General features: G+C 43.7%; 1 non-coding gene across 1 annotated transcript; it reads right to left on the reverse strand.

Annotated features, from left to right (window-relative positions):
- Window positions 1-9,561: 9,561 nt before the first annotated feature.
- LOC145345774 (U2 spliceosomal RNA) lies at window positions 9,562-9,751 on the reverse strand. Its single transcript, XR_013887161.1, has one exon. It is a non-coding gene; the product is annotated as a U2 spliceosomal RNA (small nuclear RNA).
- Window positions 9,752-10,252: the final 501 nt, after the last annotated feature.

A 10,252-nucleotide genomic window follows, 5' to 3' on the forward strand; every position in this document is an offset into this window, starting at 1 on the left:
AGATCAGAGTTGAGGAGGAACTTCTTCACTCAAAGGGTGGTGAATCTCTGGAATTCTCTGCCCGTTGAAGTGGTGGAGGCTACCTCGCTGAATATATTTAAGTCACGGGTAGATAGGTTTCTGATAGACAAGGGAATTAAGGGTTATGGAGAGAAAGCGGGAAAGTGGAACCGATCCACTTCAGATCAGCCATGATCTTATTGAATAGCGGGGCAAGCTCGAAGGGCTAGTTGGCCTACTCCTGCTCCTATTTCTTATGTTCTTATTATGTTCTTATGTTCAATCCAGCTAACCTGCACGTCTTTGGAGGGTCAGAGGAAATCAGAGCACCTGGATTAAACCCACGCAGACACGGGGAGAATGTGCAGACTCTACGCAGGCAGTGACCCAAGCCGGGAATCGAACCCAGGTCCCTGGTGCTGTGAGGCAGTGGTACAAACCAACATGTCACCTTTTGAACTAATAATTGGAAGCATTCGAAGGAAAGGCATGGTCAGTGCAGGCTTGGAGGACAAAAAGGCCTGTTCGTGTGCTGTAATTTTCCTTTCTTTCTTTGAGTAAAGGCAAATCCAGCAATACCACAGGAATCCAATTAATATTCTCAAACTACTTCTGCATGTTGAGACTTTCTTGGCTCACTCAGGATGCGTGACATTGCTAAATAGTCCTTGTGCAAACAGATTCTGAAGATTGCGGTGTAGCTTCTCTTCCGAAAACACCCACATTTTGTGCTGTTATTCTAATTGTCTGCACTCTCTATCAATATCTGCCAGAAGTGATGAGAAACGATGAAATGATTAAGAGTGCTCAATTAATCATAACGTTGTGAGAATTTTTGGTGGTCCCCTGGGGACTTGTAATTGTTGAGAAAATGTCTGCCTGCTGAAAATAAACTTTCCCTGTCCTTGTTCCTGTCAGTTGCGCTGGAAAACAAGCCTGAAATCTCCAACCATTTCTCTTGCGCCCAACTCCCCAGAGGATTATAATTTTCTTTTGATTGCGGAAGCAGGCCATTCAACCCATCGAGTGTGCACTGATCTCCCTTTTTTTTTTAAATCTTACCCACGTCCTATCCATGTAACCCCAAGAATTTACCCCTCTTGTAGCGTACTGTATGCAGTTCTGGTTGCCACTAGAAAGGACGTGATTGCACTGGATGGGGACGCAGAGGAGATTCACCAGGATGATGCTTTCTATGGTGCATCTGTACAAGTTGGTGAAAGTTTTGGCCTCAACTACTTTCTGCGGTAGTGAATTTCACACATTCAACACTTTCTGAGTGAAGAAATTTCTCCTCATCTAAATTATGAAGAGTGTTTGGGTAGGCTTGGGTTGTTTTTGTTGGAGCAGAGAAGACTGAGGGGTGACCTTTTTGTTTATTCATTCGTGGGACACAAGTGTCGCAGGCTGGCCAGCACTCATTGATGTAGAGATGCCAGCGTTGGACTGGGGTAAACACAGTAAGAAGTCTCACAACACCAGCTTAGAGTCCAACCAGTTTATATGATAGCAATCCCGCCATTTCCGAAAGCTTGTGAGATTTCTATCAAATAAACTGGTTGGACTCTAACCTGGTGTTGTGAGACTTCATTTATTGCCCATCCCTAGTTGCCCTTGAGAAGGTGGTGATGAGCTGCCTTCTTGAATCTCTGCAGTCCACATGCCATGGGTTGATCCATAATGCTTTTAGGGAGGGAATTCCAAGATTTTTATCCAGCAACTGCGAAGGAACGACGATATATTTTGAAGTCAGGATGATGAGCGGCTTGGAGGGGAACTTGCAGGTAGTGGTGTTCTCTTTAGTTGCTGCCCTTGTCCTTCTAGATGGAAGTGGTTGTGGGTTTGGAAGGTGCTGTCTAAGGATCTTTGGTGAATTGCTGCAGTGCATCTTGTAGACAGTACACACTGCTGTTACTGAGCGTCAGTGGTGGAGGGAGTGGATGTTTGTAGATGTGGTGCCAATCAAGCAGGCTACTTTGTCCTAGCTGATGTCAAGCTTCTTGAGTGTTGTTGGAGCTGCACCCATCCAGGCAAGTGGGGAGTATTCCATCACACTCCTGACTTGTGCCTTGTGGGCAGGCTTTGGGGAATCAGGAGATGAGTTAATCACTGCAGTATTCCTAGCCTCTGACCCGCTGTTGTAGCCACTGTGATGAGTCCAATTGCGTTTCTGGTCAATGGTAACCCCAAGGATGTTGACAGTGGGGGATTCAGTGATGGTTATACCATTGAATGTCAAGGGACAATAGTAAGAGTGTCTATTATCCCCGATTGGGGTGTCTAAATATGAGGGACGGTGACAGAGTGGATAAGGAACAGCTGTTCTCCTTAGTTGAAGGGTCAGTCATGAGGTGACATCAGTTCAAGGTGAGGGACAGGAAGTTCAGGGGGATGTGGGGAAAAGCTTTTTTACCCAGAGGGTAGTGACGGTTTGGAATACACCTGCTTGGGAGGGTGTTCGAAACAGGTTGCCTCACATCCTTTAAAAAATATCTGGATGAGCACTTGACACATCATAATATTCAGTGCCAGTAGACGGGATTAGGTTGGAACTCGGGTGTTTTAATGTATCGATGCAGGCTCAATGGGCCAAAGGGCGTCTTTTGTGCTGCATGATTGTATAATTCTAATTCCCCTTACACTTCTTGGGACACTAAATTTTGCATAGCCAATCAACCTAACCTACGCATTGTTAGACTGCGGGAGAAAACCAGAGCAACCAGAGGAAACCCACGCAGACAGGGGGAGAATGCGCAGACTCCACACAGACAGTGACCCAAGACCGGAATTGAACCCGGGTCCCTGGCGCTGTGAAGCAGCAGGGTTAACAACTGTGCCACCCCAAGTCGCCACCTCGTTATTTTATTGTCGCACCATTTAGAATGAAGTAATCAAAAAATTAAGACAGCACAAATTGGTGCCCTTCCGAGTTATGTAAAATTGTTTCCGAATGCTTCTGTCTCACTCTCGTTGCCTTCCCAATGCTGGGTGACCTTTGCAGAGTTGTTGATCCTCATTCATAATTGAACAGGAGCCATTAGGGAGTTCGGCCAGATTTATTATTAACAAAGGGAGGCAGTTCCCTCCGACCAAAAAAAAAGTTGTAAATTTAAATATGAAATGTTCGAGTGGGGCTCTACCACTTTGACAACTCAGAGGCTGGAATACACAATTGACAGATCAATTCTAAAAAGGTACATTTTCTCAGGTGATACAACTCATTGCAAAAATAAATGTTCTTCTTCGTCTGAGCAATGCATTACGGAGGTGTTTACTTATTTATCCTGGCCGAGTGTAGACAGATTTATAGCTTTGCCAGGATAAAGGGCTTAAAGAAAAGCTTGAGCATTGCTGTTAAAATGGTAATCATTAATCTGATGACTGTTTGATTTTAATTAATCATACGGATGTGCGGAGAAAATCCAGAGGCTGTCCCACATCACTGGGAAAAAAGCTGTTATTTCGTCAACAGCAAGATCTCACGTGTTTTATCAATGCATTCAGAACAAGAGATGTATCTGGCGCCTGTAAATGTGTCAAGACAGTCATTGTAACACACACAATACTCAGTGTTGAACAGAAAATAACCATTGCGTTTTGCCCACACAATAATCAATGATTTGCACGCACAATAATCAATGATTTGCACGCACAATAATCAATGACTCGCACATAAAATAATCAGAGGATCACACAGACAGTAATCAATGAATCACACACGATAATAAAAGTGTCACGTACACAAAAATCAATGTGTTGCACACAAAATAATCAGTGTCGAACATACAATAATCAATGTTTCCCACACACAATAATCTATGTATCAGACACACAATAATCAATGTATCACACACACAATATTCTATGTATCACACACACAATAATCAATGTGTCACACACACAATAATCACTGTGTCACACACACAATAATCAATGTATCACACACACAATAATCAATGTGTCACACTCACAATAATCAATGTGTCACACACACAATAACCAATGTGTCACACACACAATAATCAATGTGTCACGCACACAATAATCAATGTATCACATACACAATAATCAATGTGTCACACACACAATAATCAATGTGTCCCACACACAATAATCAATGTGTCACACACACTATAATCAATGTGTCACACACACTATAATCAATGTGTCACACTCACAATAATCAATGTGTCACATACACTATAATCAAAGTATCACATGCACAATAATCACTGTGTCGCACAGACAATAATCAATGTGTCACACACACAATAATCAATGTGTCACACACACACTATAATCAATGTGTCACACACTATAATCCATGTGTCACACACACAATAATCAATGTGTCGCACACACAATAACCAATATATCACACACACAATAATCAATGTATTACACACTCAATAATCAATGTATCACACACACAACAATCAATGTGTCACACACACAATAATCAATGTGTCACACACACACAATAATCAATGTGTCACACACACAATAATCAATGTGTCACACACAATAATCAATGTGTCACACACACAATAATCAATGTGTCACACACTCAATAACCAATGTATCACACACTCAATAATCAATGTATCACAGACACAATAATTAATGTGTCGCACAAACAATAATCACTGTGTCTCACACACAATAATCACTGTGTCACACACACTATAATCAATGTGTCGCACACACAATAATCACTGTGTCACACACACAATAATCACTGTGTCTCACACACAATAATCACTGTGTCACACACACTATAATCAACGTGTCACACACACAATAGTCAATTTGTTGCTGATGAGTAACAAATAGTGCCCCAGCCAGTAACGCCCACATCCCAAAAATAATCCAACAAAAGGTATCTCACACAGATTTTAGTGCCTGGAATATTCTAGTCTGTCATTTTTACTTCTTAAAAATCTGGGATTTCAGCACAAAATGTCATGATATCAGGCCAAGGATGTGAAGGTAATGTGGAATAAAAACAGAAAATGCTGGAAAATCTCAGCAGGTCTGACAGTATCTGTGGAGAGAGAATAGAGATAATGTTTTGAGTCTGGATGATTATTTGTCAGAGCTTTGTCACCTTCTAACTGTACGTTATAATACTTCAAGCGTATGAGTATCTTTTGGAAGTGATGAGGAAATTCTGCTTCTATCATCCATCCAGGTCATGCACTAGTGTCTGGGTTAAAAATATTCTCCTCAGATGCCCCCCAATGCACCTTCTGTTGCTTTGTGGGCCCTCGGCCTTCTCTGAAATGAATTCAGTTTGCCACCTCTCTGCTCTCCTGACCAGTCCACTGAAGTCTTCTTACAGCCTACAGCTTCCTCCATCACTATCCACAGTCCCTCTTTGTTTCCCGTCCCTCACACAATTTTGGATCTAACTTGTCACTCACATAGAATGGAAACAGTACAGGAACAGGCCCTTCGGCCCACAGTGTTATGCTAAACATGCCACCAAATTAAATTCATCCCTTCTGCCTGCCTTTGGTCAGTATCACCCTATTCCTTGCATGTTCACGTGTTTATCGAACAGCTCCTTCAACTCCCTTATCATGTCTGCCTCCTCCACCACATCTACAGTGAGTTCCAGACACCTACCACTCTCGGTGTAAAAAACTTGCCCTCTGATATCTCCTTTGAACTTTCCCCTCTCACCTTAAGTGCACGCCCCCTAATATTAGACGTTTCAACTCTGGGAGAGAGATTCTGTCTGTCAACACTCTCACCATTTTATAGACTTTCATCAGGTTCTCTCCTCAGCCTCCACCGGTCCTGAGAAAACAATCCTAGTTTGTCCAGCCTTTCCTTATAGCTCACACCCTCTAATCCAGGCAACGTCCTGGTAAACCTCTTCTGCACCCTCTCCAAAGCCTCCACATCCTTCCTGTAATGTGGCAACCAGAATTGAACACAATACTTTTAAGTGCGGCCTAACCAAAGTTTTACAAAGGTGCAACATGATGTCCTGTTGCCCTCAGGCCTTTGTTCTCCTAACCAGTCATGCCATGTGGGACCTTACCAAAAGCCTTGCTAAAATCCTTATCAAATATATCAATCCCACTGACCCCACCGGCCCTCTTTGTTACCTCCTCAAAATAATGTTCATTCGGGATAGTTAGACATCACCTTCCCTTAGGAAACCTGTGCTAATAATGTCTGCCTTTTTGAAGTGGCAACTTATATTGTTTTCAAGACATTTTTCCACTAGTTTGGCACCCTATGGCCTGTAATTACATAGAAGTTACTTTTCTGGCCTGCAAACTGCCCCACGACTTGTTTTACTAACTCTCGTGGTCTTCCTGCATTTAATAAATATCTCTCGCTTTCCCTTGATTTTACTTGCAAATACTTCTTCAAGCCCGGGGATTGCTTTTCCAATTTTCATTTCAATTTCACCCCTGCCCTCTCTCTATTCCTCGGGGCTTTCTGTGGTTTCGAGATATCTCATGTCAGTTTTCTCCCGGCCTTTTCCCACGCTGTGGATTATGAGACATCCAAGGAGCTCTGGCTTTGGAAGCTCCATTCCTTTTCTTTGTTCGGGGGGGTCACAGAATCATTGAATCAGAAAGTGCAGAAGGAGGCCATTCGGCCCATCGAGTCCGCACCTACAACAATCCCATCCAGGCCCTATCCCTGTAACCCCACATATTTACCCTGCCAATCCCCCTGACACTAAGGGGCAATTTAGCATGACCAATCCACCTAATCTACACGTTTTTGGAGTGTGGGAGGAAACCCACACAGACACGGGGAGAATCTGTAAGCTCCACACGGATAGTGACCTGAGGCCAGAATTGAGTCAACGAGATCGTGGCTGATCAGAGTTCAAGACTGTCCAACTGCGTTGGCTCCATATCCCACAGCTACCAAAAATCTATTGGTCTCCATATTAAATTATTAATTAATCTGATGTCCACTGCTTTTTCTTTAATGGGAGAAGTTTTTGCCTTGATATTACCTTTTGCGGGAAGAAGCATTTCCTAACTGGTGGGTAACTTGTAGGCCTTGGGCCTATCAGCGTTCTGTGTGCAGCGGGCTAGACAGAAAACAAAACACCAAGAGACTGTATAAACCTTAACAGCTACGAAGAAACTCCTGTTTTGTTTTAGCACAGGAAGTAAGTATGCTCAAACGATACTGGATCTTGCAGAATTCCAACCCCTTCTGTCCTTTGGATGGCGAGTTGGAAATGTTGAGGCCTTCCAACCCAGAAACTTTCAGCACACTTCAAGAGGCAGAGATACTCCTTGCCTCTAGTTACTAGCTAGTCAGCCACCAAGAGCTAAATGTCCAATACTAGGGAGCAAGAGAGCGAGACTCAGAATCACACTGCTTGCTGTCTGGAGTCCAACATTTTCTGCCAAACTGAAAGTAAACCCTTGGATTTCTCTGAGAAAGAAGCTCCTGAGCTTGACCTGTCTATCAGCCTTGCCCAAACAATTCAAAAGGGTCATAAGCTCCAGGACATTGCATTAGGCCCAGATTGTGGGCAGCACAGTAGCACAGTGGTTAGCACTACTGCTTCACAGCTCCAGGGTCCTGGGTTCGATTCCTAGCTCGGGTCACTGTCTGTGTGAAGTTTGCACATTCTCCTCATGTCTGCGTGGGTTTCCTCCGGGCGCTCTGGTTTCCTCCCACAGTCCAAAGATGTGTGGGTTAGGATGATTGGCTATGCTAAGAAATTGCCTCTTAGTGTCCAGGGATGCGTAGGTTAGAGGGATTAATGGGTATAATACGTAGGGATAAGGGGGTTGGGCCTGGTGGGATTGTGTTCGGTGCAGACTCGATGGGCCGAAGGGCCTCTTTCTGCACTGTAGGGTTCTATGATTCTAAAACTAAACATTGCTAAAATTATCCTGCTACAGCAACTGTAAAAGATACCAGGACAGACAGTGTGACAACAAATACAGAAGACCAGGCCTTCTTAAAAGAATTGCAAAGAAACATGATAAAAAATATATTTCTTAAAGGCACAGTTGCATCACATTAATTAGTGCCTGTGCACAGGGTTGCTAAGTTTCATTGATTTCTGTCCATGGAGTTTTTATTTACTACCAGCATCATTACAGTGATACATACATAAAGAGAGGCCAGTGAAGTGAGGTGCTTGAACTGAGTATGATGTAAGTAAGCTAAATTTTTTTTGTTTTTATCATTTGAAGCTGGTGACTTTTTTTATTAATTTGTGCACCGTGGGTGTTGCTGGCTGGCCAGCATTTATTGCAAGAAGTCTCACAACACTAGGTTAAAGTCCAACCAATTTATTTGCTAGTAAACTCACAAGCTTTCGGGGTTTGCCCCTCCGTAAGGTGAATGGAGAGTTCTGGCCATTCACCTCTCCATTCACCTGACAAAGGGGCAAACCCTGAAAGCTTGTGAGTTTACTAGCAAATAAATTGGTTGGACTTTAACCTGGTGTTGTCAGACTTCTTACTGTGTTTACCCCAGTCCAACACCGGCATCTCCACATCCTCAGCATTTATTGCCCATCCCTAGTTATCCTTGGAGGTCAGTTAATAGTCCAAGTACATTGCTTTGGCTCTGAACTCACATGTAGGCCAGACCAGGTAAGGATGGCAGATTTCCTTCCCGAAAGGACATGAGTGAACCAGATGGACTTTTCTGATTACGGTCATCATTAATTCCAGATTTTTTTGAATGAGTTCAAATTTCACCATCTGCCGTGGTGGGATTCAAACCCAGGTCCCCTGAACATTCGCTGAGTTTCTGGATTAATAGTCCAGCGATAAGACCAGTGGGCCATCGTCACTGATACCAATATGTGATTAACCATTTTCTCCAATTCACTATAAAATAATCGGCATGTATTAAATGTAGATAAAGTTATCCATAGTGGTCATGTTTAGTGCATGTGCCCAATTTCAATTTTTTATTTTTAGATGGAGGCCATTCAGCCCATCAAGTCTGCACTGCCTAGCCAGAAGAACATCCCACCCAGGCAGAAGGCTGCAAAGTGCTAAATGAGAGGATGAGGTGCTGTTCCTCCAGTTTGTATTGGGCTTCACTGGAACATTGTAGCAGGACCGGGGACAGACATGTGGACATGATAGCACAATAGTGAGCTGAACTAACAAAAACCCAGAAGGTTGGGGTCTTGCTTGTGCTCTGAGCAATGGTGTTCCACAATGCCATCACCCAGCCTCAATGTAGGGGAGAGCTAATATATGTAAACCTGATAACATCCTAGTGAATTGGCACTGTGGTCCTCCCAGGGTCAACATATCCTATCTAGGCCGCAGATCCAATCCTTTACACTGTCCTTCAAATGAGATACAATCAAAACTTTGTACACTTGACTGCTACAGGGAATGATCATAGAATCATAGATCCCTACAGTGCAGGGGGAGGCTCACTGAGTCTGCAGAGCATCCAACACAGGCCCGATCCCCATAACCCCACATATTGACCCACTAACCTACACATCTTGGGACACTAAGGAGCAATTTAGCATGGCCAATCCACCTAAGCTGCACATTTTTGAACTATGGGAGGTGACCGGAGCACCCAGAGGAAACCCACGCAGACACGGGGAGAACATGCAAACTCCGCACAGAATGTGGCCCAAGCTGGGAATCGAACCCGGGTTCCCAGCATTGTGAGGCAGCAGTGCTAACCACTGTATCACCGTGCAGCCCCAAACATATTAAACTGATAAGAACTGATCCTACGCTTGACCTTAGCCAAAAGGCCAAGAAGCGAGTTGACAAACAACAAGATAGCTAAATGGGCAGGTGGTTTATTTTGGAAAAGACAACTCTATACATGGGACAGGGATAAGAAAGTTCATAAACTCAGACCCCAACTGTCAAACCCCTTCTGTGATTATGGGTCATTTGACCTCCAATGACCACCCCCTCCCCCCGCACACACACACACACACACACACACACACACACACACACACACACACACACACACACACACACAAAGGGGTACATCACACAGTGCAGCTGTAAACCTTCCTATCCTTTGTGATCTTCGCACCTAAGCCTTTCTCTACACCCTGGCTATAACTGTAACGCTACATCCTGCGCTCTCTCGTTTCCTTCTCTATGAACGGTATGCTTTGGCCGTACAGCACACAAGATACAATACTTTTCACTGTGTACCAATACATGTGACAATAATAAATCAAATCAAAACAAAATCTGCCGTTGGGTGTTAAATCTGAGACTACCGGGTTGGGACGGGGGGGGAGGTG

This window comes from Carcharhinus amblyrhynchos, chromosome 7 (assembly GCF_965287045.1).
Source record: "Carcharhinus amblyrhynchos chromosome 7, sCarAmb.v2.hapA, whole genome shotgun sequence".
NCBI classification, from domain to species: domain Eukaryota; kingdom Metazoa; phylum Chordata; class Chondrichthyes; order Carcharhiniformes; family Carcharhinidae; genus Carcharhinus; species Carcharhinus amblyrhynchos.